Consider the following 22,533-nt stretch of genomic DNA (forward strand, 5'->3'; position numbering starts at 1 on the left):
TGTTGTTGTTGTTGTTCTTTAAATTTTATTTATTTGAGAGAGAGAGAGAGAGAAAGTACAAGCAGGGAGAGGGGCAGAGGGAGAGACAGACTTCCTACTGAGCAGGGAGCCTAACCAAGACCTCAATCCCAGGACCTTGGGATCATGACCTGAGCCAGACAATGACCTGAGCCAAAGACAGATGTTTAACCAACTGAGCCCCTGAGGCGCCCCTAGGTAGCACTGGATTCTAACTAGGTCCTCCAGTTGGGGGACACACACATATAGCATGACAGAGAAGAGAGGGATGAGTCCCCTAAAACACGACTTCCATTAGATGATTCAGCCCAGCATCTGTCATGTCACGTCCTAGATCTCCTTCCTGATAGGCAAGGCCCACTTGATACTTGCAGATGGATGTTTGCTCGGTGTCCCCCAACAACACACCCTCCTTCCACTCTGCCCTTATGGGGCTCTGAATCCCTGAATCTTCCCTGTGCTGCTCTTTTTGCCCCGATCATCAGGCTGAAGTCATATTGCAATACCCTGTCTCTGTTTCTCTGTCTGCTGTTCTTTATTTGACCCAGCGGTTAACACACAGCAGGAAGTGGTTATTGAACATGTGCCTTCTGGAGCTCATGAACTGAGCATTTAGGTGCTTTCCAAATATTTGGCACTCCCACGGGGAAGAGATGTTGCATGCGTGTGCGTGGCAGGGGAGGAGGGCTGCTCTTTACTTTCGGTAGCATCTATTTTCATGTCTCTGCAATCTGGAAATGTTCTACTGTTCTAGAAATTAAAGATTGACACTCGAGCTTCACTCAAAGGAGAAGAAAATGAAATTCTAGTTTAAGGAACATTGCCGTTCCTTCCCTCTCACACTCTCTTCAACACTTAGCCAGCATGACATGAAATTTTTACCTCTTGTTCTAAAAAGACCTTTGCATGGAAAAATGATATAACATTTTTTCCCAAGCAAGACTACTGCAAGTTTTCTAGAATTTGAGGTGCATCCATATGAAATGGGAATCCAGAAACATATTTTTAAATAGTTCAATAAATAAATACATTTATCAAACCGTTCTGTCCCATAAAAATGTAATATAAGACACATGTATAATTCTATAATTTCTAGTAGCCACAATTTAAATAGTAAATTAGGAAACTTTATGTTCTATTTAACCCAGGATACCTCAAATTGTTATCATTTCCACACATAATCGATACAAAAATTTTTAATGATATACCTGACGTTTGCATTTGTACTGAGTCTTAGCAATCTGGTGATTTGGGGCACCGGCCACACATCTTAGTTTAGACCAGCCATATGTGGCCAGTGGTTACTGTAGCTCACAGTGCAATGTTAGAACAAGAAGAGGATTCTAATTTCATCTCACCTCATTCCTTCTTGTTACTAGGAACTTGGGTTCCAGATGGTTGGGTGCCTTGCTCCACATAATCTCATAGTGACCCCATCAGATGCCCAGGCAAGCTCAGCCCCCACTCACACCCCCTTTCGTGGTTAGTTTGCCTGGGTGATGTGAACAGTTGCCTCAAAAGAAAGCCTGGTGTTTAGAGACTTTTTTTTTTTTTTAATCACTACCCTCTAAAACCTTTGGATCCCCCCAAAAGTATCTTTAAAATAAAATTTCAGAAGAAAATAGCCCAATATATATTATTTTAATACTTAGAAATGACAGCCCTGTAGGCCATGTGCACCACAACCTACCTGATTTCTGCTCAGCCGTATCTGAGTCTGCAAGGCACCCAGCAGAGAGAGAGAGCTAGAGGCTCAGAAGGCACTGCTGAGCATGGCCTGTCCCCCAGGGATATGGGAAGTGGTGCTTCTCCATCATCTACCCTTCATCTCCCCCACATTGGCTCCTGCCAGCCTCCTGAGGACCAGGATGTTGTTTTCCATGATTAATCTCAAAGACCTTCAAATAACTGAGTAACCCTTTGTCTTCATTCTGCACATTTCATGGAGCTTTATATTCTGAACCAAGCCAGAGCTGCTTGTGGGGAAATGACCATTTCCAACACAGAAAATGAGACCCATGGAAGAGAGCGTTGCTTCCAATAATGAGGACATCTGGGAGTAAGCCGTATAAGGAGGACATCTTTGCACCTGGGTTGGTGAGAAAGCAATTAACACATCATTACAAAAAACAACATAAATCTTTGATTTGTATTTTGTTTTCAATTGGGAGGAAATGAGTACAGTTCTCTAGGGATAGAAATTAGAGCTCTTTGCACCAAAATGGTGAGGTCAAAGAGATGATAAATTTTATGGTAGCAAGCTCTCACATTTCAATCTACCAAAATTGCCATCTTAGAGGCTGGGGTTTGGGGGCCGCCATTGAAATGTCCAGATACTATACTCAGACTTTAATAAAAAATGTATTTTGTCTGATTCTTGATTATTGATTATCTATATTATGAGTAATATCATTCAACCTTATCTCTGGGTCCTCTGAAGTATAAATAAGATAGAAAGAAACAAGATCAGCAGAGAGAAAAATCAGGGTCTATTTATGTGTGTCTAGTCACAAGTCAAAATCAAGAACAGGAAGAACTGTGTGTGTGTGTGTGTGTATGTGTGTGTACAACAGATGAGAGAGAGAGAGAGAGAGAGAGAGAAAGAGAGAGAGAGAGAGAAAATAAGTAGGTACGCTGGATAGATTCTGTTTGTCCTTCTGGATGCCCTCTCTGCCCTTCTTCATCTGCCCTATGTCCTTAGAGGCCAGCTTAGATGTGCTGTGTGATGGGGCTGTTTTGCACCTGGCTTCCCATTAGGTTCAGCTGACGGGATCACTGGTAAAAGACAGGAGGAATGAAGGAGCACGAGATCGGGGTTTTTGGCCAGCTTGCTCGGTGTAGGGTCCCTTAGGCTGGCGGCATCCCTTAAAATCACAACTTCTGTCCCACAGCCCTCCCTTTGCCTCTCCATCACCAGTTCTCCACTTTCCAGTGGAGCCTAGGGTTGGTAGTGGCCCCCCCTGTTACCAGTTTCCAGACTCTCCTTGTCTCTCTCCCACCCCACCCCTTCATAACCAGTCCTTTGATTAACTATCCTCCAAATATCTAATTTGAGTGTATCTACTATTTTCTTCTGAATTTTGATTGATAAAGTAGGTATGCATGCATTTCTTGCCCCGGAAACATGGCCCTTCTCTATGTCAGCATGAAATGCCTTGAATTTTCCCATTGCACAGAATTTTAAGCCATTTCCCCAGAAGCAGACCCTGAGATGAGGATCTGGGTGCGAGAATGTTGTTAAAGAAAGGTTCATTAGTTCCGTAAGGGAGTTCAGGGGAGGAGAAGGATGGGGAGGGAGGAACAAGACGGGGAATGTAGAAGAGAAGGAACCAGCCCAGGGCACAGTTTCAGGCAAAGTCCCAATCTCAGCTAAATCTTGAATGGAGCTCTGGAATCAGGGGAGCTGGGCTTTCAATCTCCTGGAAGGAAAAAGGGAGTCAGGGACCCAAGAGTGTCCAGACAGAGGACCATCAATTTATACTTCATGTATATTCCCTGTAATCTGAAATTAGTTAGGGAGAGAAAGAAAGAAAGTTAGTTAGGGAGGGAAGACATGCTTATTATTAATTGGCTTAATAATGGAGTTATTGGTAGAGAGGAATAACATACTCCAGATACTAAAAAAAACTTATTACAGCAGATGCTAATGAAAGCAGATGCTTTGAAAAACACTACATGTAATCAACTAGGTTTTACTTTCAATGGGCTCAGTAAATACACTTTGATAGTCGTCAAAATCAAGTCAGGGCTCAGTCTTCTTAAAAAGCAGAGGCATCTTTGTGGGAATCTTAATTACCAGCTGCAGGTAGTAAGTCTGTGGTGTGTGCATGTGCTTGGTGGGGGGGGGGGGGGGTGTATCAACACTTGCCATCTCCCTCTGAAGCTTCTAACGCTTGGAAATTTGTCATAGAAGCTTTTCTCATCTGCAGTTCAAACACTTTTTTCAGCAGGAATTTAGCTGAAGTTGAAATCACCATCTGGCATCTCATATTGAACCAGGTCTTTTGTGTGCCAAGAACTTCTTCTTTTGGCAATGATGTTGACTGTGATCTTTCGAAAATGTTTCTGGGGTTGGCAGTCTTGACTGAACAGAGCAAGCAGCCTGTCTTGGAATTTAGGAAGAGATATGCTGAGCAAATTGTTGCCCTGGGGAGAAAAGTACAAGGTGAAAAGTTGAACCTTAGGTTTTGAAACCCCAGAAGCCCTATCTTTTATTAGTGAGCTAAAACCAGCAAGGGGGGGGGGGGGGAATCTCAGCAATATGATTATTAGTAGCAAAATGTTGCAAAAGACCTACAAAATGAGTATTCGGTTCAGACCAATAAACGCTATTTAAGCACTTTCTGGGTGTGAAGTAATATCTTCCCTGCTGTAGGGGCATAAGGACAACTAAGAAGGGGGTCTTCCCTGCCAAGTAACTCACTATCCCGGGCTGGAGGTGCAGAGGTGGAAACAAGGCAGACTATGCCCAGGAGCATAGCTGACACTGTCTGACTCCTCCCAAATGCCTGGGGATCCCGTTTTACCATCCCCGTTCCCCCGCATTCAGCTCTGACATACTTTTGTTTCCAATGGCTTGCACCTATGATGCCTTGAGTGGCTGTCCTTGAGTACTGCGAACATATTCAGGGAGCAGGAAGTGCTTGAGAGCTGAGTTCCTTGCCAGTGACTGCTTGGTTTGGGGGCAGGAAGGCCCAGTCCCCCAGAGAGCAGGACATAAATTAATGTCTGGGCTTTCTCTACTGAATCAGGCTGAGCCACTCCCCGGCGACTTTATCTAAAGCCACCCTTGCTCAATCCCTTTCTCTTGCCTGTCTCCTTTTCTCCTGCATTCGACAATCTCTTCTGGGAGTATTTCCTTAAGGAAACGTTTTCCTGGGTGGGGCACCTGGGTGGCTCAGTTGGTTAAGCACCTGCCTTGGGCTCAAGTCATGATCCTAGGGTCCTGGGTTGGAGCCTGAATCAGGTTCCCTGTTCACTGGGGAGCCACATCTCCCTCTGCCTGCTGCTCCCCCTGCTTGTGCTCTCTGTCAAATAAATAAAATCTTAGAAAAGAAGGAAGGAAGGGGGAAGGAAGGAAGAAAGAAAAGAAAAGAAAAGACTTCCTTACAAATCCTCTCCTCAGGGTCTGCATCCGGGAACCTGACCTAAGATAGGGGCACAATAAGATTAGAAACAAAAGGATATGAGAGCACCACAATGAGATATTACTTCACACCAGTCAGAATGGCTAAAATCAACAAGTTAGGAAATGACAGATGCTGGCAAGGATGCGGAGAAAGGGGAACTCTCCTACACTGTTGGTGGGAATGCAAGCTGGTGCAACCACTCTGGAAAACAGCATGGAGGTTCCTCAAAATGTTGAAAATAGAACTGCCCTATGACCCAGCAATTGCACTACTGGGTATTTACCCTAAAGATACAAACATAGTGATCCAAAGGGACACGTGCACCCGAATGTTTATAGCCGCAATGTCCACAATAGCCAAACTATGGAAAGAACCTAGATGTCCATCAACAGATGAATGGATCAAGAAGATGTGGTATATATATATACAATGGAATACTATGCAGCCATCAAAAGAAATGAAATCTTGCCATTTGCAACAACATGGATGGAACTAGAGCGTATCATGCTTAGCGAAATAAGTCAAGCGGAGAAAGACAACTATCATATGATCTCCCTGATATGAGGAAGTGGTGATGCGACATGGGGGCTTAAGTGGGTAGGAGAAGAATCAATGAAACAAGATGGGATTGGGAGGGAGACAAACCATAAGTGACTCTTAATCTCACAAAACAAACTGAGGGTTGCTGGGGGGAGGGGGGTTGGGAGAAGGGGGGTGGGGTTATGGACATTGGGGAGGGTATGTGCTATGGTGAGTGCTGTGAAGTGTGTAAACCTGGCGATTCACAGACCTGTACCCCTGGGGATAAAAATATATGTTTATAAAAAATAAAAAATTAAAAAAAGAAAAAAGATATGAGAGCAGAGAACGACTGACTAACTGCCTGGATACCAAGGAGGGTATTTGAACTAGGCCTTGAAGGGTAATTTGGCTTTTGCCAGGTAGATAGAACTGAGGAGTATCACATAAATCTGAGGAGTACACATATATGTGCAGGTAATGAAGGGGAGTGATAGGAAACGGGCCTACTAAGGCAGGCGGGGAGTAATTAAAGATGAGTCTTGAAAGTTTTTTTAAAGATTTTTTTTTCAAGATTTTATTTATTTATTTGACAGAGAGAGAGATAGCACAAGCAAGGGAAGTGGCAGGCAGAGGGAGAAGCAGGCTCCCAGCCCAGGGAGCCCAATGCAGGGCTCAATCCCAGGACTCTGGGATCACAACCTGAGCCAAAGGCAAATGCTTAACTGACTGAGCCACCCAGACGCCCCAAGTCTTGAATGTTATTAAAGAGTTTGGACTTTTTAAAAATTGGCAGTAGTGAACCATTATAGGATTCTGAGCAGGGAAGAAACATGATTATCTCTTTGTTAGAAAATAACTGAATGGAAATATAAAAGATGGGTTGGGGGAATAAAAGATACAAAGTGGAAGCTAGTTGTTGGGGGTGGGGGTTGTGGCAATATTCTGGGTGAGGCTGATGAGGAACTGACTTAGGGTGTGGAGTGAAAAGGAAAGGATGGATCTAGATAGAGGTTGAATGAAAGGACTTATCAACTAACTGGGGTAAGTGGGAAAGCAAGAGCCATCAAAGGTGGCTAAATGTTGGTTTGGATCACAGAGTGAATGATGGTGCCATCGACCAAGGGACAGAACCTAGGAGAGAAAGACAGATGGCAGAGGGAAATTAGTGAGTTCATTGATATATTGAAATTGGATGAGACATCTGAAAAAAATCCTTAATAACTCAAAGAAATTTGAATGAAATCTGAAAATCATTTGAGAATAAAGCACAAAGAAAAAAATGGAATATTGGGGAAAATTGGGATATTCGGGGACTCATGAAGCTCTAGTTCAAGGTTAGATCATAGACATGCTTTTTAAAATTAGCTCTCTGGATAAGAATCAGAATAACAAAGTCAACAGTAGAAACTTGGATACTCTTTACAAATAAGAACAGTTAAAATTCACTTGTGACAACAGTGCAATGATTCAGTTTCATCAGGATTTTACTTTGTTGATTGAAACTAGAGTGGGGGGTCTATGTGGTCTAATATTCGGTCTAATGTATTAAATCTGTATGACAGTTTGGAACATTCTATGGAAGCAGCCCCCAATGATGCTGGTGCTAAAATAAAGGAGAAACATGGTGTTTTTAGTGGTCCCAAACTATTATTTGTCTCCTGAAATGTGCTGCTGGTGGAGGGACTGCTAGAGTAGTATTTCCATCTACTGACAGTGGCCATTTCTTTAATTATTGCTGTTTATTTGTTTATGGCCTTGTATTGATTTTAAAAAAATAAATCATTATGTCTATGCATGCTATTGACATTTCAAGCTGCACAGTTAGAAGAAAAAGCACAAGTCCAAATTCCTAAAAAATGTTTCCATTTGAGGGGAAAAAAATCTACTTTAAATAAGACACATTGTTTCAAAAGCCAAATGAATTATAGACCTGCAGAGAGGCCTCCCTACTCTGTAACAATGTTACATTTAAACTCTTCTCTTTGAGAACCCTTGATACTTAGAGAAACTAACACTTCTTTCTACCTAGGTAAGATACAGATTTTAGATACCAAATTATCCATAGAAATAAACAGGAAAAGGTAGAAAATATAAGGAGCAAGGGAAAAACATTAACTGTGTTTATTCATTTGTTCCCTCTTCCTCCCCCCTTCCCTTCTTTCCTTCCCCCCACGGTCCCTCCCGTCCTCCCTCCCCCACTTCCAGGAACACATAAGGACCTACTGTGCCAGGATCTATACTAGGAGATAGAGACTCCATACTGAGCAAGGGAAACATACATGCTCTCCACCCTCAGAGAATTTAAGTCTATCATACTTAATTTCAAATTCTACTTGTAAATAAAAGACAATGTCACTTGTCCTTCACTCCTGTTCTCTGACACCTTCATATTGTGTATTAAAGACTATTGGGTTCACCTAGTTTGGGGACAAATGTGCCACACATAACCCAAGTAGGCTACCTTCATTTGAAATTCAAAATTCAACTCTATCAGTTAATAGTTGTATACATTTGGTTAAATGACTTAACCTTTTTACCCTACAACTCTTTATGTATTAAGCATAGATAATAGCATATGCCTCATGGGACAGTTGTATTACAAGAATCAATTCGTTTAGAATTTAGAACGGGTTCTGGTACACAGTGGGCAATCAAATGATGTTACCCATTATTCTTTTTAGCATGCATAGGAATAAACAAATGGAACAGGCCACATCTTTCAAAAAGCTTATAGTCTTGCAGTTGGAGACAGGTACACAGATAAAGGCAATGAAGTGTGTGGGTGAATAATGATGAAGAAAGAACATTTAAGCTGTAGTCCAGGGTGGCCACAAAGAAGGGAGTGGTGAATTCTTTTGGTCAACTCTTTTGAGATGGATGTAATATCAATCCAAAGTAGTTTCTTATTTCCCTATCCCGTAGGTAAATGATCCTTCCCTGTTAGATGCCTGTTTTGCTTGCTTTATTTGCCCATAGTTATTTAACTGTGAATAATTATTATGTAAGCACTAATGTTGGCTTTTCATAAAGGAATTGTCCTTCTTTACTTACACCCTGAATAAAGGAGCTTACCATAATTGGTAAAACTGGGTTACGTTTTCCTGATTTCTTACGTTCAGTGGCATATTCCTTATAGAAATCAGAGTTGTTTGTGCAAAGGGAAAATAGGCCTTATTTTTATTTTTATTTTTTAATCCCAAGAAGTGGTCTTTCCTTTTGCTCATGATGGGATGAGTCATGGTCTTGTGATTTAATTCTGACTGACAGGACCCAAGGTAAGCTGGGGTTTCTGGGAAAGATTTTCTCAATGCTATGCAAATAGTGGAAGGAAACACTTCCATTCTTCACTGGATGTTACTTTTCTGCATGTGGTGGCTGGCACTGCTGCAGCCATTTTATGACCAGGAAGAGATATATTGCTGATTTCCTAAGGATGGGAAAGTAGAAAGATGGCAATAAAGTGGGTCCCTAAAAACATCTTTGAGCTACTGGATTTATCAATTTGAGCCTTGACCTACCTCCAAACTTCTTGTTGTGTAAGAAAATACCCCCTTAATTGTTTAAGCTGTAACTTTTAGAAGGTTTTTTTCTGTTAACTTTCAGTTAACTCCTTGTGGTAATTTGTCCCCAGGTATTTGGGGCACTTCCTGTAGAAAAATTATACATGTTCTCCCTTTTAAGCCCAGGCATGGCCATATGACTAGCTTTGGCAAAAGAAATCTGAGCAATATGATGGGTCATATCCAGGTGGAAGCTTCAAGAGCCAACGTGTGGTTTGTCATGCTCCTTCTCCCCTGCCCCTATGATCAAGGAAGCCCATTGAGATGGGGCCTCTGCCAGTCTGGTTCTTCAGTAAGTAAAACCTTCTTGTCCCTTCCAAGGGGGACTTGTAGCATGAACACGAAGTAAACTTTATCATCCTAAGCTACTGAAATGCATTGTGACCACAGATAAATCTGGTTTACTTTGACTGCCAAACATCCCCAAATCTCCAGTGAAACAGGGAAGGGAAGGCAAGAACTTGAGATACAGAAGCTCAGCTCTGAGTTACTGCAAAAGACAGCCTGCCCCTGTCCACTCCACACACTTCCTGCTCAGTGAGATGAACCTCGGAATGGTAGGTAACTTAATCCGAAGAACGCTTTAAAAATGTCTTCACATCGATGCATTATTCAGAGTAAATTAATCACAACTTCTTAAGTGTCTCTCTAGCATCTCTGAGCTCACCTCATCACTTTGCCCCACCGAGCTTTTCTGTAATGACCCCACTGTCCTCTCCCCTAACCACATCCTCCTGCTGCACACCTTCCTAGGGGGCTGGGTAACGGCTCCATAATCATAGTGCTGAATTTCTATTGCACAAATAAGAGAGGAGGGTGACGCCTCGGTGGGTGGGACAAGAGAATGATGAGGGTGAGAGCTAACACTTACAAAGCACTTGTTCTTTGCCAAGGGCACATTCTAAACACTCTGCACAGTAGCTCCCTTACTCCCCACGTCCTGAGGCAAGTATTATCATGTCTTCTTCATGTATGAACAAACAGAGGCACAGCAAGAGAGGTTAAGTGTCTCATCCAAAGTTAGGCCACTAAAATGTGGTGACACTCAGATTCGATTTTAGGCAATCCAGAGCTGTGTTTTTTGGGTTTTTTTTTTTTTTTAAAGATTTCATTCATTCACTCACGCATTCATTCATTCATTCATTCAGAGAGTGAACAAGCAGAGGGTGAATGACAAGCAGACACCCTGCAGAGCACAGAGGCTGACAGGCCTAGACCCCATGACCCTGAGATCATGACCTGAACCCAAACCAAGAGTCCGATGCTCAGCTGACTGAGCCACTCAGGAGCCCCTACAGTCGTGTTCTATGATGCTGACCTAAGTTCTTGGGGAGCCAGTTATTGGAGAAGCAAGAGGTTAAGAGCCCAGTGGAGCTTCACCTAACTGAAAACCCAGCTGGGTATTGTTTCTTGATATGCAAACTTGTCTACATCCCGGTTGTCCCAACTATGAAATGTCACTTTGTAGGTTTCTGTCCTCTGTGAAATGACTGAGGCTTGTGAAGACCCCAGCATTGAGGGGAACCGTGATAATGTTATTGGGGCTGCTGCAACTTCTAGGACAACCCCCAGAGTGGGGAGAACTCTTGGGGATGTGAGAAGTCATGCACAAATATGAAATGATTGTGTGTGAATTTCTCTAGGAGTCTGTAGGAGGGTATGGATGGTAAGGGGACAGGAGCTGGGAACAGCTGTCTGGAGAGTCATTTCTGGGATATGCAGACAGAAAAGCAGCTGAAATGCACTTGGTACATTCAAATGAAAGCTGGATAAGCCATTTGGACCAGGGTTGGGGTAGGGAGCGCCTGAGTGACTCAGTGGGTTAAGCCTCTGCTTCCAGCTCAGGTCATGATCTCAGGGTCCTGGGATAGAGCCCTGCATTGGACTCTCTGCTCAGGAGGGAACCTGCTTCTCCCCCACCCCAACTTTCTGCCTTCTTGTGATCTCTGTTAAATAAATAAATGAAATCTTAAAAAAAAATAAGGGGTTGGGGGGACATTTTCCTGAGGCCCAAAGACCTACTCATATGCATATATACACATATGAGTAGGGAGGTGAGGGGCAAGGAGCTTGGACCTAAAATTGTTTCAGAAAAGTTTTGGAAATGTAGCTCAAGTGAGAGAACTTAGCTTGGGAAAATGCAGTTAACTACCAGCAAGTCCCTTAGGTTGAATCTCTAAAATATGTTTTGAATTTGAACACTTCTCACCATCCCCACTAAGGCCACTGCCAGCAGCCCACTTGGGGTCACCATCGTGGCTCTCCTAGTATCCCACATCCGTCCAGCTGGTCTCCCTGTTTGCATTCTTGCCCCTTCCCATCCATTTGCCTCGCAGGAGACAGACCTATCTTTAGAAGAATGCAGTCAGTTCCTATGGCTTCTTCTCACTCTTAGAATGAACTCCAAATCTTTTCTACAAAAGTCGGCTCTAACACCTGGATCTTATCTCTCACTCCTCTCCCCGCCAAGCCCAGCCACACCGGCCACACTTCTGTGGCATGAACACACCGAGTTCCTCCCTGCACTCACGGTTCCCTTTGCCTCCCCCTCCCCCAACCCCAGGCCCCCAGCTCTTTGCCTCGCTGACTCCTTCCCCTCCAGTGATCTAAACACCATGGCCTCCAATTTCCCAACCACCCAGCTCCCGGCCCCTCACCCCCTCTCAGCACCTTCTATACCATTAGCAGATTTCCTTTCCTTTACAGTACTCATCACTATCTGAAATGGTCTTATTCATTCATTTGCTTATTTATGGAGCTTTGCCCATACATACCCCCCCGCCCCTCCCCCTTAGCCTGACTGGGTCTTGTTCACTTTGTTCATCGCCAGCACCTAGATAAGTTCCCAGTGCACAGAGGTTCCCGAAACTGAGAAATAAGTAATTTACATTTAATTTCCATCAGTAATACATTTCAAACAATTTACTTATATGCCCCAGTGGAAAAAAGAAGGAGAAAAAAATTAATTTTATTTACATTTAATTGAATATTGATGTATTCTTTGGATGATGGCAAAGGAATAGTGATATTTGAACACAATTTTGTGAGGTTAATCTACTCTTAGAAAATCTGAAATTACATGCGGTTCAGAATAAATTAGTTTTACATAGAAAATTAAAAACCCAGGAGCCATGATTGATAGGTTCCTACATTTAAATATTACAGAAATATAAAATTTAAATGCTATGAAAATGTAAAATATAAGCTACAGCATGTCCATAATAAAGAGTTTATAGTTAGTAAAAGGCCAAACAATACAATGTCAAAATCTACCTCACCATATTCTCTTTACTGGTTTCTCTGAGTAATATAATGGTACTGAGTGTTTATTTGAAGCCATTGAAATACTAACATTTTCCCCCGGTGTTGATTGCATTTGCCCGTTCGCCTTATTTCTGGATTAGATTCAACATTTTTATATTTAAAGATTCTTAATGGAGAGCTCTCTGGGATATAATCATCTTCAATCCACATATGACTAAATTTGGTCATATTTGCTGATTGTGTATAGAACCCTTTCTGAGAAGTAAATATTAATGCTGACTGGTTTTGAAAAAAAGAACCCTTGGGGCACCTCTTCTTTCCATTTTTAGACACCTCTGTTAGCTGCTTTAGCACTTGGGTAGAAGTGTTTTTAAAGGAGCCTGTGAAGATTTGGAAAAGATTTTATTTTTAATATCCCAGATTGCATTCTCTGCATTTGGTTGGTTTTGTTACATGTGCTCCATCTGTCTTGGAGATATGGAAAACTCAGTAGGGGAAAAATGGAAAGGGCAAAATTGTTTCCCTAGCTCCATAAAATCTCTAAAAATTACTTCACATGCAAGATTTGGCGCATGGAATCCTTCACTTCTAACGTCTACATTACCCAGGTGCCTGTCGATCTTTCCTCCAGAGCAGGGAGAGGAGAAATTGCCTAGTTACTCCCTGGTTAGAAAATGTGCAGGGTTGAAAGCCTTTTTTGCAAAACCTCCACTTTGAAAGACTTCTGTGAGACTTCTTATCATTTCAGGTGGATTTAATGAACATACAGATTGGTTCTGTTATTATGAATACCCTTAAAGTAAAATCAATTTCCTGGCTGGCTACTGCTGATCTGGGATTTCTGATACTGCTCTTTAAGGTTTCAGGCTAAGTACTGAATGAAAAAAGTCTGCAAAACCAAACAAAACATTTCTTTGCCTATCCCCAGCTGCACCTGACATTGAAAGAAGTTGAAATCTTACTCCTCACTGGATGCTACATCCAATTTCAAGCTTCTATTATCTGTGTTAAAAGCTCCTGGTGAGTATCTGGTAAAGTTCTTTGTTTCTCTGAAAATCAGCTGGGTATATTGGTAATTGGAGCACTTCATGGACAGGGTGTCTGGAAGATATAAGTGCTTTTATTCATCCTCCCATTGTTTAACATCATATTTATGCATTGACTGAGGGGCTTGTCACCTTGGAATATGAACTTCTGGAGACCACAAGTCTTTTATGATGTGTGTAACACCGAATAAAATATGGGTTCTACAGTATCATCTTAAAAGGGACTTAATCTGGAGCTGTGAAGAACATTTCTTTCTTGTGTGTTTATCTGCAAATGAACAGAATTAATCCTTCAACAAACAAAACTGCCCCGATTTTATAAGCCTACTGAATTAAGATGATGCTAGGAGCCTGGTTTGTTAATTTGAGGAGGGTCATTATTTTAGAATTATTACAGATAAAGTATTGTCAGTCAAAAGCGGACGCCTGGGTGGCTCAGCAGATTAAAGCTTCAGCCTTTGGCTCAGGTCATAATCCTGGGGTCCTGAAATCGAGACCCTCAGCAGGGAGCCTGTTTCTTCTGCGCTCTCTCTCTCTCTCTCTGCCTGCCTCTCTGCCTACTTGTGATCTCTTCCTGTCAAATAAATAAATAAAATCTTTTTTAAAAAAGTGGAGTATTGGAGAAGGTGATATTTAAGGCTGGCTTTACAGTTTACAAATCATGGTTCAAGCTGATGAACTTATACATCCATGCCTAACCCACATCCTATCAAATTTTCTCATATCCTATGACTCATCTGAGAGCTGTACTCACCTGTCATCAATATCTCCTATCCTGTTACAAGACCTTGTCATCACCTAGAACTGTTTCACCTCTGACATCTTGAACTTGGAAATTCCACTCTGACCTCAACCCTATACCTTCCTCCCCTACACCGCCATTCCTCCTGTCTTCAGTCTTTTTAAACAATTATTTATTTTAGAGAGAGCGAGAAGGGAGAGGGGCAAAGTGAGAGAGAGAGAGAATCCTGAAGCAGATTCCCCACTGAGAAAGGAGCCTGATATGGGACTCCATTCCAGGATCCTGAGATCATGACCTGAGCCAAAACCAACAGTTAGATGCTTAACAGGCACCCCCCATCTTCAGTCTTACCAAGGCATCTGGCCTTTGGTCTCCCAGCTAATGGCCTTCAGCCCTCTTGGTTTTCAGGATATTGTCATCATCAGATACAATCTCTTTCCTCCTTTGACGTAATGGCACAGCCAGTCAACAAAGCCTCAATTTTGGATCCATCTCTCCATTTTCTTTGGGCCCTGAATATTAATGGAGAAAATCACATAATACATACTCACACCATCAGGAGTTAGTACAAATTTTGAATTTCAAACCTCAACTGGGCACTCAAGATCATCTGAGTTTCAAGATGATCTGATCACCCCTGCTGGTTCCCTGTATAACCAACCTGATCTGAGAGACATGGGGCAGGAGAACATGAATCACAGACACTTAGAACAGAGCCATAGTGAATGTATTATGTATTTTCAAAATACATAATAAATTTCATTTTCTCTCCTGAATTTCATGTCAGTCAAAATCCCCCCCCCCCACTCCCTGCTTTTTTTGGTATGTACTTCCTCTAATTTTCACTTTCTTTTGCAGTTTTCCAAAGATATTACTTATTTATATTCTTCCAACTAGAGTATTTCAACTCAAAGAGTTTAGAAGAATGGGGCATCAGGGTGGCTCAGTCTGTTACATGAGCATCTGACTTCAGCTCAGGTCATGATCCTGGGGTCCTGGGAATGAGCCCCACGTCAGGCTGCCAGCTCAGCGGAGAGTCTGCTTCTCCCTTTCCCTCTGTCCCGCCCCTCCCCCACCATGTTCTCTCTGTCTCAGATAAATACATAAAATCTTTAAAAAAGGTTTAGGAGAATACTAAAGAATTTATGATAAATAAATAAAATGTTTATTATATGCCTACTGCGGGCCAAGCATCATCCCAAGTGCAGGGAGACAGCAGTGAGCAAAATAAACAGTTCTGCTCACAGAGAGTTTATATTTTAGTAGCAAGGGACAGAAAATATGCAAATAAGTAAAATATATACTGCCTGAAAGTTATAGGTGGGACTGCAGTGTCCTAAGGGGCCATGGAGGTTATGAGCTATGCTGTGGAGAGGCTGCTTCCTGTCCTAGGTACAAGTATGAGCCAGACTGCCTGGGTTCAAATCCCAGGTCTGGCACTTACTATATGTGTGACCCCAGGCACGTTGCTTAATGTCTCTATAGCTCAGTTTCCCTATCTGTAAAATGAAGATTTTTCATAGTACCAACATCACAGCATCATTAAGAGGATTCAATGATTTAATACACAAGTAACATTTCCCCCAGTAAGTTGTCTCGTCATGGCTCCTACCCTCCCCTTCACAGCCTGTGCCCCCCAGGCAGAGATCAAATCACCTGGAAGGGAAAGCTCCTTGTTTGGCACAGTCACTCACTTCCAGGCCCTGAGAGAGGTCCTAATGAGGTGTTCCTGTGGTGTTTTTGTGAAGTTTGCAAATGTAAGCTATATACATACACACACACACACACACACACACACACACACACACACACACACACATATATATAAATAAAAGTAAGATAATTTAATCCCACTGGTTAAGATGTCTCTGCGTTAGGTAGCATTAGGTGGCTGTGGGCATTTGGGGAGTCAGCTAATGGAGTTGAGTTGAAGATACATTCAGTTGGAGTTTAGTGGGGGAACATCTACATGTTTGGGCCACTTTTGTATCAATGTTGGTTACTGCCAGCCACCCCAGGGTAGAGGCAGCTCCCAGGCCTCCTCCCACACACTGTGCCGTAGGGACAGGGTGGAGCATGGTAAAGGGAATGTGTCCCACACAGGCTGACAGCAGGCGCATAGAGGTTGAGGAGAAAACAGGGTTTGAAATGTGCAGAGCCAGAAATCGGTCTTCTGGAAAACTGGTAAGTTCGTATAATTCTCTGCCGTATAAAATTATAAGTAAAGGATTTGGTTCTCAGGGCATAGTCAAGACAGGAATTCTTCCCTATCGGGATAATGCCAGATAATGCAATGTTAATAATCATTAATGCATTCTGATGGACTGAATGTTTGTGCCCCCCCCCCCCATGTAGGCATTGACACTCTAAAACCCAGTGGGATGGTATTTGGAGACGGGGCCTTCAGGAGGTAATTTGGTTTAGATGAGGTCATGGGGATGGAGTCCTTATGATGGAGCTAGTGGCCTTATAAGAAGAGAGCAGAGAGCTTGTTTTTTTCCTTGCCCTGTGAGCACAGAGCGAGAAGACAGCCTCTATAAGCCAGGAAGCGGGCTCTCACCAGAACCTGCCCCAGCTGGCACTCGATCTCAGACTTCTTGGCTTTTGGAGCTGGAAGAAGTAAATGTCTGTTGTTTAAGCCACCTTGTTTAGGGTATTTTGTTATAATAGCCTAAGCTAAGACCCACATTGTACATTTTTTTCCCTTTTTTAATGGGAATCACGTTCGAGCAAACTAGAATTCCTGCATTTGCAGACCAGAAGCCCATGGCAGTTCTACAAACACCAAGTGGTCTGTGTTGAGGTTCCCAGCTTTATGCATCCCACCCATCAATATTAAAAAATCAATTTCTTGGGGTGCCTGGGTGGCTCGTGGGTTAAGCCTCTGCCTTCGGCTCAGGTCATGGTTTTAGGGTCCTGGGATTGAGCCTGCTTCCCCTTCTCTCTCTGCCTACCTCTCTGCTTACTTGTGATCTCTCTCTCTGTTAAATAAAGAAATAAAATCTTTAAAAAAATTTTAAAAATAAAAAATAAATTTCCACCATGCACATGAGAAGTATTACATTCTTATTCTACGATTTCTTTAGAAAATATTACAAAATTTTCTCCATTTTAGAGATGATCAGAACCTATGGCTATAGATGTAGGGGCAAATTAAGTATTGGAGAGGCATGCCAGTCAATGAATAGAAATCATATTATTTTCTGAATTGTATAGTTGGTGGTGTAATTTGTGTGACTCCTTTTCTCATTCTAAATAATATCCATTTTGTCCCTAATTTTGATTTTATGAATTGTATGTTCTTTCTTAAACAGGACTTCCTCCCAAACAGCATGCGTCTCTGGCCCATGAGCCCTGGACCCACCTCTCCCAGGAGGAAACCAGAATGAGGGGATGCGTTTTCTCTCCTTTCTCACTTCGTCCAGTCTGAGCTGTGTGTTCTTTTATACTTAACATCTTCTGTCCTGCAAGAGGAACAGATGGCTCCACTCGTTCCCTCCACGTGTGCCCTGCTGGGCTCCGGCCTCTGACCCGACCAACCCACTTGTCCTGCAGCTCTTTCTTCCTGCGGATGTCCCCACCTTTGGATGGCTATTCACTGGCTCTTCCCTGTCACACCACAAGCATGCTCAGGAGTGTCATCCCCCCTGCCTTCCTCTGTTTTTTAAATTATTTTTTTAAAGATTTATTTATTTATTTATTTAACAGAGAGAGAGAGAGATACATCACAAGTAGGCAGAGAGGCAGGCAGGGAGACAGGGGGGAGAAAGCGGGCTCTCTGCTCAGCAGATGTGGGGCTCGATCTTAGGACCCTGGAGTCATGACCTGAGTGGCAGGCAGAGGTCCAACCCACTGAGACACCCAGGCGCCCCTGCCCTCTTCTGTTTTAAAAGCTTCCTGACTCTTGTCCTCTCTCCATTAAATGGTTTGAAAGAGAAGCTCCTCTATATGGCCTCTGCTTCCTCTTTCCTTCCTTCCTTACTGAGATCTGGTTCCTCACAGCTTTTGAGAACCACTCCCTAGGGTCGCCAGGGCCAGCCTCTGGCCTCTGATTGGTCCTCATCTCATGGGGTGTCTGTGCTGCCTCTGCCAAGGTCTTCAACACAGTCCCCTGTATCCTTTCTATATTGGCCCCGCGGGATGGCCCGTTCTCCTAGTTCACCTCCTTGCCCTCTGACTGCTTGATCTCCATTTGTCACCGCCCCTCCTTCCCAGGTTCCCTTAAGTACCTACCAGTGTCCCCCATGTTCCAACCTCTATGTCTTCCCATCTCACAGGCTCTTCCTGGGTATGCCTGTTGGTTCGAGGACAAGTCTCTGCTGTTGACTCTGCAACGAGATTTCCATTCCCACAGTTGCTCCTGAACTTTATACCCACGTTTCCAGCTTTCCACTAGGAAGCTCCAACTGCTTCTTGTACCTGCCATTTTCACAAAATGAAGATCCTGCTCCCCATCCTCCCCAAACCTCTCCTCCCTCTGTGTACTCCATGGTGGAATGTGCTGCCGTCAATCACCCAGGTACTCTCTTAGGCTCCTTGTTTTCCTCCTTCCCCCTCACTCCTCATCACCAGCCATTAACAAGCATAATTTCTCTTACCTTTCAGTCAGGGTTTTTTTTATTTGTTTGTTTGGGTTTTTTTAAGATTTTACTGATTTATTTGACAGAAAGAGAGAGAGAGCGCACAAGCAAGGGGAGTGGCAGGCAGGGGGAGAGGGAGAAGCAGGCTCTCCAGTAAGCAGGGAGCCTGATGTGGGGCTCAATCCCAGGACCCTGGGATCAAGACATGAGCCAAAGGCAGATGCTTAACTAACTGAGCCACCCAGGCATCCCTCGTCAGGTGCTCATAACTTTCTTTTTGGAATCATTAAACCTCTTGGCAGCATGGTGAAGACTTAGGATAGCTTCAAGAATAATGCTTTTTAGGGGTGTCTGGGTGCCCCTAAATTGTAATAATGCACTAATATAGTATTAAATACTCAGATTCAATGTCAAGTCTAATTACCATCATTTTAAAGTAGTGATGAACACAAATGATACTCACAGATACTCCGTGAAATATGATGTGAAAAATCTGGTGATTTCTATGGGTGACAAAGCCATAAATATTGCTAATGTTGCTACAGTAGTGTTTTTATATTAATCATCACAGAATAGGATACATTTTAGTAAGAGAAAGGTAAAAATAAACATGAAGATAAAATATTTCTCCCCTACAAGTTTACTAACCCCTTGAATTCTTTCCAGGCTAAGAATGCCTGCTTGAAAATGCTCGCTGGCACTTGTCTGCTCTTCTCCGTTCCTCCTGCCACTGACCTAATTAGGGTCCTTCTGTCCACATGGAATCTCCACAGACCCCTGACTGGCTCCTCCCCCACCTTCCAAGCCTGATCTTATCTTCGCCGTGTCCCCAGCATACCTGAGCAGAGACTCCCCCCCCCCCAGCCCATCCCCTAAACTGGGTGCTGAGTCTTAGGCCTTGTCTCCCCAGTAGAGCTCAGAAATATCCACCTTCTCCACCTGGCTTGACCACCTCAGTTGTCCATTAGATGGCTCACAGCCACCTGGCTGCTGTCTTACTCACCTCCCCAATCCTTCCAGAAGCACAGATGTCTCTAAAACCTAGATCTGATAACAACACTCCATTGTTCCCAAGCCTCTCCCCATATTCAGTATAAAATGTGGGCTCCTTGGCATCCTGTGGCTTCTGCCTACCTTTCTACCCAGTTCCTGCCACTCTGTTCCAGTCACCTCGTACTTCTGGAGTTACCCAAACTGAAAGATAATTGGGGGTTAGAGCAAGGGCTCTGGAGCCAGACGGCCTCAGCTCAAATTCTGACCGCCCTGCTCATGACGCATGTGACCTTGAAGAATCACTCCATCCTCCGTGCCTCAGGGACCTTGGCTTTGACATGGAGCCATTAGAGCACTTGCCCCACTGTGTTGTGAGAACTAAGTGTACGACCCACACAGTGTTTAGAATGGGGGGAACAGGACATGTAGAGAAGTTCAATGACAGAGGGACCTCCTTTTTATTTCATGTTTCCTTCATGGGGAAAGGCCTTTCCCATGTTCTCTGCTTGGCCAACTGGTCCTTTCAGACTTGCCTCAGGCATCTCCTCCTCCTGAGAGCCTTCTGGAACCTGGGCTGGCGGGGCTGGCCAAGGCTCTGGGCTCTGTGACCCCCACCTATCCCTGAACTGTATCCCACACAGGTTGGGGGTCCTCTGGGTTGCAGGATGTGTCTCCCTCCCTTTGTAACCCAGTACCCGCAGAGAGCCAGAGAGCCTTGAGCAGGGTGGGTGTTTGGAGGCTAAATGGATTAAGGAGAGAATGCAAATCAGAGGACAAAGTGTTAAAGAGCAGCCAGTTTGCTGCAGCTCTCCTGACAATTTGCTTTTCAGAGTATCATACGCAGCATGGACTTATCTGAACGTTTTTCTGAGAAGTCCTGTCTGTGGTGAGCCCTTCCCTGTCCAATTCTTAGGCCTGATAGCATCATGCTTCTGAAAACGAGGGAAAACCACAGCCTGCTGGGCAGTCAGAATTTGAGCTGAGGTCGTCTGGCTCCAGAGCCCTTGCTTTAACCCCCAATTATCTTTCAGTTTGGGTAACTCCAGAAGTACAAGGTGACTGGAACAGAGTGGCAGGATGCAGTGGAGAGCCCAGTGGATGCAGGCCACTGGGCTGGGCCCCTAGGAAGCCCTTCGGCCTGCTCCTCAGGAAATAGGCATCCAAGGACAGGTTAGGCACTTAATCCTCTTTTTAGCAAAGGAGACGACAATAGTGGGAGCAAGAATTGAAGCCTAGTTTTAAGAACAGAAGAGAAAAACCGGCTGTGTGAGCCCTGCTTTCCAGCGTGGTAAGGACCCTGACTTTGGTCAGAGCTGCAGAGCTGCCCTCATTCTCTCCTTTTCAGACGTGATGAAATAACACTTGGGGAAAGGCGAAACAACGCAGAAGGGTAGAAAGTAAAAACAAACAAAACCCCCAGCTGCCTGTTCCCCATAGGCAATCTCTGCTTCTGTGCGGATTTAAAGACCCACCGAGGGAGGCTTGCAGCTGTGTTCAGCCAGGCTCAAAAAAATCAGAAATGTAAAATTACGCCTCCATTTGCCCAGAGAGGCAGACTGGATGGAAATCGCCCAGAAAGGAGAGCAGGCTTTGGAGTTGGACGCTCCGCGCCGTATGGCTGCCCACCGGGGGCTTCTGCGGTTGAGTTCCAGAAAGGCCCAAGTTGGAGCCCGCGGGGGGGGGGGGGGGTGTGTTGGGGGGGGGGGGGTGACGAGGGAAGGCCCGCCACCGGAGCGGGGATCTGGGAGCGCAGGCGGGAGGAGGGACCTGGGCCCAGGTGCCACCTGCCCCAGCCCCCCTTGACAGCTGCATCCCTTTTGCCACTTGTACAGGCAGACTGGGGGGGGGGGGGACCGCGGCAACTTCGGGCCAGGCCTTAGGCCCACAGAAGCCACAGCTGTGCGAGGGGAAAGCCGGAGCCAGGAGGGCAGCCCCCCGCGAGCTTAAAAATAAAACTGGGCCTGACCGCCTAACAAAGGCCTCTTGTGAGGTGCAGCAAGGGGGGACGGCCCTGGGTGCTCCTTGAGGGAGCTTCTGAGGCCACGTGGGGGGGAGGGAGCCCAGACCCTCTCCGGCTGGGGTGTCAGTCCCAATACCTCCTCCAGCCCTGGGGCGGACCAGCCTGTCCCCAGCCAACATCCCCTCCTTTGCTTCCAGGAATCTCTGCACCCTCGCCGTGGGTGAAGGATGGATTGGGTGTGGTACCTTTGTTCACGGAATGCCCGGCCTGCAGTGCTCAGTCCGTTTCCAGAGAGGCAGGGAGGAGACCAATCTTCCTCTTTGGGGAGGAAGAGGATTTAAAGGAGAGGAGCCCTTGGAAGCCAATTTGCTCCAATAGTGTTGTCAGCTGTGGTCCTCAGAGGGTTCTGCCCAAAGGCGGTCCTTGTTACTTTGTGCCTTCCCCGCCACCCCAGGCGAGAAGCTTGCTGTCTGCGCTGGAGGGCTGGGAACAAATTGATCCGCACCCCGGCCTTCACCTTGGACTAGACAGAAAGATGCTGGAGCTTTAAAATGCTCCAACTCCTCCAACTCCTAAATGGATTAAAAAAAAGAAAATTATCCCGGGGCGCCTGGCTGGCTCACTCAGTAGGACAGCAGGCCACGTTCCAGCTCAGGTTCGTGAGTTCGAGCCCCACGTTGGGTGTGGAGATTACTTAAAATCTTAAAAAGAGAAAATCG

The 22,533-nt window shown here is 44.5% G+C and overlaps 1 long non-coding RNA gene across 2 annotated transcripts; it reads right to left on the bottom strand.

Moving 5' to 3' along the window:
- Nucleotides 1-3,528: 3,528 nt before the first annotated feature.
- Nucleotides 3,529-22,422, bottom strand: LOC131836549 (uncharacterized). Of its 2 annotated transcripts, none has more exons than XR_009355666.1 (4): nucleotides 22,060-22,422; nucleotides 18,515-18,609; nucleotides 14,633-14,793; nucleotides 3,529-4,164 (listed from the first exon to the last, which is right to left on the bottom strand). It is a non-coding gene; the product is annotated as an uncharacterized LOC131836549 (long non-coding RNA). The 2 variants fall into 2 exon arrangements; XR_009355665.1 differs by lacking the exon at nucleotides 3,529-4,164 and adding an exon at nucleotides 12,239-13,807 and having other exon boundaries at nucleotides 22,060-22,421.
- Nucleotides 22,423-22,533: the final 111 nt, after the last annotated feature.

This window comes from Mustela lutreola, chromosome 7, assembly GCF_030435805.1.
Source record: "Mustela lutreola isolate mMusLut2 chromosome 7, mMusLut2.pri, whole genome shotgun sequence".
Classification (NCBI taxonomy): domain Eukaryota; kingdom Metazoa; phylum Chordata; class Mammalia; order Carnivora; family Mustelidae; genus Mustela; species Mustela lutreola.